A 10380-nucleotide genomic window follows, 5' to 3' on the forward strand; every position below is an offset into this window, starting at 1 on the left:
GAAAGTAACGATTCAAAATAGAAACTTTATTTTTACACAACTTTTCATTACAAAACATTTTAAAAAAAAAAATTATATTTTTATAATTTGTATGTGTTTATCATTGAATTCCAATGCAACATATTCAATATAACTGTAATCTCATAGCTTCTACTCAACAATGAAGTAGGAACTAGAATAACTAGATATACTCAACTACTTACTAACCTAACCAATGGTTATTTACTTGCCCACTTTTTATTATTAATATTTCGCCAGTTGAAATCAACCGGCGCCGTGGCTTAGTTGGTTAAAGCGCCTGTCTAGTAAACAGGAGATCGGGAGTTCGAATCTCCCCGGAGCCTTTTTAATTTTTTGCATTATTTTCAATTTGGAATTATTAAAACATTCATACTTCTCTACTACTCTACTTCTCTACTCTTCTACTAAGCCTGCTATATTATTTCACATTTGTACGATCTGTGTAACGCTGATTGAATTAATTGCTGATACAATTTATTTTAGCTATAAATTATACCCAAATCCGTGCATATAAATGAATAATAATTAAATATTTTTGAACGGTTATCGAAAAGCAAAATGATAAAAATCTTGTAACAATTTACTTTAAATACATATTATACCATTTATATCAGTGATAGCTTGAAATGTTTTAAAAATGCGTTTTCTCTATACGTGCTAACTGCGTTGTCACGTAATTGGTTTTCACGCAGCTGCGGCATCAGAAGTCCTCCCGAACTGGTGATATAACAACACTGCATATTCGAAATTACTATTGAACGCGAACATAACAATTTATGCGAATTTTAATATACGTTGCGTGCTAATATTTTGAAATGACTATTTCGGTCACGATGTCCAATGTAGGTATGGGTATATACCATGAGAATAGAGAATTATCGAATGATGAGCTAGTTTGCGAAGGTACCTATAATATACCTATAATATGCTGTACCTATTACACCTTATCGAAAGCGACAAAACAATTGAACCATCATTACATATTTATGTACGTATTTTACAAAGTGATTTATTTTTTACGTAATACACTCAGTTATTGTCAATTTTTGTGTTTTTTTTTATATAAATATTTTTTAAATCGTATAAAATCAAAGTTACAATATAATGTTTTTGCATCAATCCCGTTGTTGTTTTTTTTATTACGGGGAATTTTAATTAGGAAATTAATTGAATTATACCATAATCATATATACAGAAAAATATTTTATTGTTTGTAACTTATAAAACATCTGGTCCATCACCACGCTCCTTATATCTATTTAATTAAGTTATTTGTTTTATTATTAATCTATTTAATCTTTTTTGTACAATTTTTTTTAACAAAATAATATTTTAAATTACATACGAATATTACACAAAAAAAACCATTAATACACATGTAGAGGGGAGATGATTCTAAAGATGTAGAAGCCATCAAACTTTTAAGAAGAATTGTTTTTAATAGTAGGTAAAGATTTATTTTAAGACTTTAAGAGATAATACAAGACACTAGTGTCTTTTTAATCAGCAGGAGGGAAGATTTCTTAATATTTATTCATTGGTTAACTAACTAAAATATTTGATAATACTAGATTGATATTTTCAGAAAAATATTTATCTAGGAATACACCTATTATATTATACCTAGTGTTCAAGTTTAGAAACTCTTAAGTACTGAATGAATATTTTAAATTTGTAATACCTATATATGAAGCAATAACAGATAACAATGCTGCACATTTACAATTTAAAATATTTAATAACCTCATCAATTATATTGTGTTATCCTTTATTAGTCCCAATTAGTCTAATGAGTAAAGACCGTTGCCAAAGTTATTACACATCCTGTACAAGTAGCATTTACAAAAAAATAAAAATGTTAATATTTTGAATAATAAAAACCTAAAAATATTTTCTTGGTTAAGAAAATAAAATAAATATATTTTATAGTTGCAAATATTATGTAAGTCAGACCAATGAAATATGTTACTATGCATAGGGAAGAGTGCTAATGTCATACGTTAAAGAAAAATCAACTTCTGCGTATTATTAAAAATTATAATATATTATTGGGAATTATGATTCGACATAGACGATGCAAACCAACTGACAGCTGTAATGCTTAACAATAATAATAACAATAATTATTTAAGCGTTTTATTATGTATATGACTTGTGCAATGACAATACACACGTATAGTTGACTAATATATAATTGTAAGTAATAATGATAGATATCGATCTTCGGCGTGGAGAAAAACGCCGAGTCGCATAATACCTATGTATATATAATAATGTATATAATACGCAATGTTATACGTATTTCTATATAGTTTACACGTACTTATGTGAATATAATAATAATAATAATAATAATAATAATAATAATAATAATATTAGTAATTTAATAATAATATATTTAAATATATACCTGCTGTGCGTGCGATGTTTTATTATTCAAACTTCGCAAAACGCGACGATGAAGTTCAAGTCGAAACGAATCCCGTGTATATATAGATGATGCCTGTATATTATATTCCTCCGGAACAAATCAGAGATTCGTCTCGATGTATTTTTTTTTTTTTTGCACCTACGCCTTAACATAATAATACGTCATATTATACAGGTATAATACATGATGATACGCGTCTTAAACGTATCGAATATTATAACAACGCGACGCTGCTGATGCGACCTGGAATTAAAATGGGGTTCTCGAACTGTGCCGGTTGAAAGGACGCATATTACCTATCACACGAATCGAAATAAATAAATATGCACCGAAGAACAGTGACGTGTTTAAGGGGGAAACGATGCAAGGAGTGGAACTTGGTTTTTTTTTATGATGAATTTACGTTTGGCTATATCTATATAAAATATTAAAACCATTAAATCAGCAGCATTGGATAAAAAAAAAATAATATTTCTGATAAAAAAAAACAGTGATCACAACAGCATCTATAGTTACAAGAGTCGAATTAAAAAAAAATGTAACTGCTCTCCGCCTTCTATTCCGTGTCTCGTCTGCCACTCTCAAATATTACGCGAATATATAATAATTCATACCCGATAGCGCTGACCACAAATTATATAATATACGTATTATATATTATTATAGAGTGAGAAGTACAAACAACCCGTTTTAAATACGTTGTTAATACCGTGCCGTCGTAGACATAAAAACACTGTCTTCGAGCATCTATTAAATAATTTTAATGAGCCGATTGTGTCGCATAAAGTATCTATTCAATTATTGTTGGTTTATACCTTAAGTGCCTTAGTGCCCATATGATTTTTTGTTTGTTGATAAGTATTTATAGTATCACACTATCACCAAACCGTAAAGATGAATGACGTTGAGTATCGACAATATTTTTTTTATCAAAAGTATTTTCAAGCGTATTATCATTGATTATAAATACTTATTTATAATCAATGGTATTATATAGGTAATTATATTTAAACTTATATAATATCTATTATAAACGAATCTCATAAGCGGAGCTAGGGGAGAGCTTTGGGGGCTAAGACCTCTACGTTTCTGATTAGCCTCTTCAAATGTATAATTCCTAGTTATGTATACCTACAATTTAAAATATTATTTAATAAGATAGTTAAAGTTATTTCTTATACATCAGTTTTTTTTATTTTTGTATTTGTAGTAATATTGCAATACTATGCATTACATTAATACATTTTAGATTATTTTTTATATTTGTATTGAAATATAATTAGCTGCCGCACGTTGAGCGCTGGCTGATTTTTATTTTTTTGTTTTTACAATACATAAGCAAGATTATTTCTAACAAAATAGGAAGTTATTAATAATTATTTTTATTAAGTAATTTGGAACTTGAGCCCTTCACCCTCTCCCCATAACTAAATTTATCAAGCTCCGCCTATGCATGGATTATATCATAGTATATCGAGTATAGAATATAAACTACAAAATATATGCAGAAATGAATATCACATATAACATATGACATATTATATGTATATAATGTATATATTCGCATGATAGACTATCACGAGCAGTGAGAATTGAATTAGATTAAATTATAGGTATTTATAATGACCTTTCTCGTGAATCAATGTTCGGCATGCAAAACGAAAGACTATTGAAATACATCTGTATAAAAAGATACTGCAGTGCTCTGCTGCTGCAATTTCGTATACATATATAATTGTACACCACAGCGTAATACAAATAATAAATTATTGTCTGGCGTAGTAACGTATCATTATTTTAATAGCACGTGAAAGCCACAAAGCTCTATATATGCAATATATATTATTACATATTAATATATTATTGTTGGTACTCTTCAAACATAATATATACTTGTACCTATACCCACAATTCCAAAAAAAATATTTTCCGTATTTATAATTTACTCACAAACCTTACTTCCAAAGACTATCTTAAATCTATTCATATATATAACATAATTTAGATTATGTAATTCAAACAGTACCTATACACTCCAAAAGTCTCGTAATACCCATAAGAGCCTAAATATCATTAAAATATCTTTTTTTTTTACTATGACATTTAATTAGCATTCTACTATAATAGATGTCTATTGGAAAATCCACATTTAAATCGATCTGTTGATTTGTTACGGATGATCCACGCTTTGAGCGATACACTGATTGTTTATACAGTACTTTGGGGACGTGTTTATATCGCATATAGCTGTCTTAATAACTGCAAGTCGTGAATAGCATTATAATATAATATCGTCATACCTATATATACTGTCGTCCGTCGTCGAAATCATTTGCCGAAATTTCTAAAGAGATAAATCCCCCGATCGAAATACACCCATCCACTTATATAAAAGTATAATATTATATTATATATAATAACCGTTATACATGTATGATATATATATTGTGTATAATATACGTCGTCGTCGTTGTTATACACTGCAGTTATTGCGAACGATTACGTGACTTGACAATAGAAAAATCGTGAAGCACGCTATTTTAAACGGCTGTATTATTTCGACAAGTTCCTCCGGCGTCCGTCACGACGAACCTGCAACTGCAGCCGAGTATCTTCCAAAATATACCTACTCGCGATTGTTATGCAAATCCGTCACCGCGCAGCCAGTGTCCATTAGCGGTCGAATATGTTTTAATGACACGTGAATAATAATAGGTATATGATCATGAATTCCCTCTTAAACGTCGTGCACTGTCACGCAGTGTATTGGATAAAAAATTTAAAAATAATATGAGTAAATTTTTATACAGTATTATAGTTCATTTCATGTATTATTTTTTCATGCACATCAAACTTTTTATACTAAAAATAAACTATAAACTATAACTACCAATTGTTATTGTATTCACAATATGTCTGACACTATAGTGACACTTAAACACTAATTCTATAGATAATCTGGTCAATATGTTATAATAATGTTTTAATAGTAGGTAACAATATTGATGTTTATCACTTATTTTAGGAAGACTAAAAATACTGACAGCCGATAGGTATACCTTTAAACGGTATGTTCATGGGGACCAAATAAATAACTAACAAGTGTAATAATAAGAATGATTCATCTAATAACAATAATAACATACTCACCATAATTATTCCCTTTAATATTGAATATTTTCAAATTAAGATTTTATTATAATATTTTTTAATTTAGTACCTACCTATTACATTTAGAAATTTTTTTAATATTATTATAAAAACAATAATATAGATTAATATTAATTACTTTAATTTTAAAATTATCTTAGTCCCAACATCATCCAAACCTATTATTATAGACCTATTAGACCTATTGTTATTATGATACACAAATTAAATAACTTAAAGACACTCATTATAAATCTCAAAAAAAGCATTAGAAAAAAAGAATTTTATATATCCATATAACACTAACGTTTACTGTAGCTAAAAAATATAAAAAAAGACCCAAGAATTTTAAAATATAATATAATATTTTGATAATGATTTTGCATAAAATATGTATAGGTAAATATTTATTATAAATATCCATGACGCGAAAGGCGTAACCGTTTAGTGATATATTTTAAGTATTATATATATATGAACTTGTTTTCTTTAGAAGTTACTTGTGAAATATTATTTTCTCTTATTTTCAATTAAAGACTAAAGTATATGAAAATATTTCCCTTGGGTATATTTAAAAATTCTAAAAATCATTATTTCGATAAATTCATTATTATAAGGAAAAAAGGGCTTGACTGAACACTCGATACATAATATTCCTCATCGTAATATAAATTTCCGTTTCATGTAAACTAGGATTTTTACGTTTATCAAGACTACAGATTTTACATTATGATGGTAGATAATCGTAATAATTCTCATTCAGTGACTTATAAAAATGTAACGGGGATTTTTACGTAAGATCGCCTATGGGAAGGACGGCTAGACAGTAAACACGCGCCATGTAAATACATTGAAAATATAAGTAATTTTTTTATAATGTTGTAATAATTCTGTTATTAAAACGTATTAAATTAATCATTTTTGTTAGCTTCCGTCATTTATTTTATTAAATAATATGAATATGAAACAAGTTACAAAAAAATATAAACCTACGCGCAATCGTAACGATTGTGTTTAATAATAATATTAAAGATTTGATGATAGTAAAAAGTATTTTTTGAAAGTACATAATAATATATAAATATTTGTTATAAATAATCGATGTTGTATTCTGCAGTATTATTATCTAAATAAAATTATTGGTAAAAATCGACCAAAATTAAAATGATGAAAAACAACAGTAAACAATTTAAAAATTACTATTATTTTGTACCTATTACACTATATTATTCTAAATTTAATTAAATAATTATTGGTATAAGTACTTAATGTATTTACAAGATGAATAATGAATTTTAAATCACTTCATGAACCGACTTTATTATACATATTTGTAGAATAATGATATATATTATATAGATTAAATGTTTACTTAGCCTATAGTACAATGCTAAAAAAAGTGTCATCCTATTTTTATAATCATAAATACCATTGAAAATTATAAGTCTATATGATAAATTTATAATACCTATTACATGAAGTGGAAAATAAACTATTTTAATATTATTAATGCTTTAATAATTTTATTTTATTAAGTTAGGTTTGACAATATTCTGTTCGAGTTGTTTTATACTAGTGTGTCTATCAACCTATCATACCTATTCATATTTGTGTACAAAAATAAATCTTAAAATTTAATATTAATTTGAATTATATAGCTGAATGCCTGAATATTGAGACAAATGTTCAAAATTGTATACAGGTTATAATTTATATTCTATCATCAGGCTTACAATATTTGAATAATAAGAATAATAAGAATAAATTAAGAATAATTAGTCCAATTATTTTCAGTGATGTATTTATGCTTATACTTAATATTATGTAGTTAAAGTAATTCTTTAAGTTTGTGTTTAAATAAAAAAATACAGTATACAATATTTTAGTAAGTACTATAGACTGCTATGAAATATATAATTACCATTAAGAAGTATCTATATAGGTAGTGTAGTATTTTATGTAGCAGACAGCAGTAATGTAGCTATAGCGGGACTGAGGTGACCGCAGTTCAGACCGAAACTTCAAAAATATGTAAATATGTTCTCAATGTTTTGTGAAGATATTATGTAAGGCTAGTAAGTTTTCCCCGTGCACTTCGTTGCCCGTACAAAAATGCATCCATGTTAAATTTGGTTGCCTAATGCTAACATTTAGCGTAACGCGTGTGGATAAATAATAGTTTTGGTTTTCTGATTTACTGTATATAGATGATATCAACTTTACATAAATGTCCCATCCGGCGTAGTCCATGCAAATTTTTTTGATAATTTAAAAGCAGTATTTTTTAAAAATTATTCCGAAGTATGCTTTTTCATTTAAAAAACCACATAACGATTGAATTAGTAGTTCCCGAGATCACTAGTACCTAAGATTCACACGTCTACTATGTTTAAGGCATAACCATATCAACATTTCCTAGAATTCGATTGCAACACCACCTATACCGGGTCCAATTGTGAATCTATCCAGGGACCCACACTTAAACACACACATAAAAAATTTCATTAAAATCGGTTAAGCCGTTTAGAAGGAGTTTAATGACATTCTCACGTACAGAAAAATTATATTTATAAATTATAACGATGTTAAAATAAAATTGTAATTTGTGTGAAGGTTTCTGTTAATTCTAAAATATTATATACATACAATATACCTACGAGTTACTACGACATTAGCATTACAAACTTATGAGATTGTAGTTAAGCCTCCTCCACATAACAACCCTCCTATCTCCCAGAAAAATTCTGGATATGCGACTAAGTAGCCAATACAAGTTGTAGGCATACCTACAACCTATATACCAGGGGTGGCCAACTTGCGTCTCGCGAGCCGCATGAGGCTTTCATCATCGTCAGATGCGGCTCGCGTCTTATTAATTATAAAATTAAAATTTACTTGTTATAATATAACAATTAACAATAATAATATAATATATTATTTATCGTTATTATAAATTTTGGCTTTTAGTATCATTATATTTAGACCTGTGGCCCGCGAAACCATTCATGTTATACCACCGCTGCTATATACTATTTGTATATTATAAAAGTAATATTTATATATTCAAGTTTATAAATTTTTTTATCTAAATCATTATACCTATGTTTAAATATATTTTTAATTTTTATAGGTACACCACAATAAAAGTGTTTTTCTATATTATATAATATATATATTATACATATATAAATAGAATTTAAATCGATTACATGAGACAAAGCAAACTCTAATCAACAATGAAATATATTTACAACATTTTCCATTTAATACAAGGATTGTGTTCAATGAATAGTTTTCTTTAACTATTATCAATTAATTATTTGTAATTTGAGTCTCTCGTAGTATAGTTACTTAATCTATAGATATAAACACTATAAACACAAAATGCATTTTGTGCAAGTAGAAATATAATATATATATATACGTTTACTTAACACGTACTTACTTGATATATGTGTGTACTCTGTACTTATTACATATTATTTAGTCCGGTGATGATCTTTCCGCTGATGGGAACGCCAAACGTTTCGCACGCACTGCAGATCCCGATACATTTTTGTATCTATCGCAAAATACTTCGAAACTTTAAAATAAAAAACAGCATAATATATGTTTTCAAACAAAAACTTAAACAACGATAGAAAATAAAATAATAAAAACAAAACTAATGCTGAACGGTTTTTGGCGTTTTGCCGATCTGTGAGTCATCGGGACACTGTAGAGACGGCGATGGCGACGACGACTACAACCGACCGGGAAGTGAAGACGAAAGGCGGGCCGCCAGTCCACACACTCTCTTTTGGCCGGTGAAAGTGGTTTGCTGTTAGCAGATGTACCATACGTAATTATAACTGACAATAATCGGAAACACAGCTGATACGGTTTATGACGTGTATGGAGTAGCTAAAAAAACGTTTTATATTGATAATTTATTTTTATCTTATTTTATTCAAATTGCTTACTAAAATAATATGACATATCATAATTAATAAACATGCAGTTGGTGACGTAGTATTGTAGTCTGTAGGTACTTATACTAACCTATACAGTTATGTTTAATTATTAATTATTGGTAAACGATAATAATTATATCGTGCTAATAAATATTCTATACTAATACTGTGTAAGTACCATATTTTTGAATATATTTCAAGTCACGTATATAACATATGGAGGCCGCACTTTGGCCGTAGAACTATTCGTGCATAAATAGAGAACCTCGCAATATGGACTGTTTAATAGTTTTACGTGGTATAATAACTAAATGTTGTCTATCTCTGGCACGATAACACAGTCTATCAGAGGCAGATTAATATATACCAAACCGGAGAGTATGAGAGGATTTTTATATTAATAATATCAGACAATAAGATATATTTTAGTTATACAGAGAACAGTTTAACGAATATTGAAATAAAATGTTATAGGTATTATATATTTTATTTTACTGATGAGTGATGACCATTATGGTAAGCGGTAGTAATACACGGAGCAAGCGATAAAACGAGATTAGTACACGTATATATTGTATGTTATGTAGCAGGCCAGAGGATTATTTCTATAGATTGTATTATTAAATAATTAAAAAGAATTATATGGCTATTACCTAGGTACCTATAGTAAAACTCTGTGATATTAAGAACCAATGTAAGATGAGACACGCGGCTGTGATATATGTATATTATAATACAGGAGAGTCTCACTTATCCGGTCATTGCTAGTCCGGACATCCGGATAATTCAGACAATTTGTACTTCGTACTTTGGTATTTATTTATA

The 10380-nt window shown here is 28.1% G+C and overlaps 1 protein-coding gene and 1 non-coding gene across 2 annotated transcripts in view; one reads left to right on the forward strand and one right to left on the reverse strand.

Annotated features, from left to right (window-relative positions):
• LOC132929842 (dual oxidase maturation factor 1) overlaps nucleotides 1-9346 on the reverse strand; it is a 60120-nt gene extending 50774 nt beyond the window's left edge. Inside the window, exon 1 of the mRNA XM_060995445.1 lies at nucleotides 9048-9346. The gene's annotated coding sequence lies outside the window, so the exon portion shown is untranslated. The remainder of the gene's footprint in view (nucleotides 1-9047) is intronic.
• Nucleotides 271-344, forward strand: Trnat-agu (transfer RNA threonine (anticodon AGU)). The gene has a single exon. It is a non-coding gene; the product is annotated as a tRNA-Thr (tRNA).
• Nucleotides 9347-10380: the final 1034 nt, after the last annotated feature.

This window comes from Rhopalosiphum padi, chromosome 4, assembly GCF_020882245.1.
Source record: "Rhopalosiphum padi isolate XX-2018 chromosome 4, ASM2088224v1, whole genome shotgun sequence".
NCBI lineage: Eukaryota > Metazoa > Arthropoda > Insecta > Hemiptera > Aphididae > Rhopalosiphum > Rhopalosiphum padi.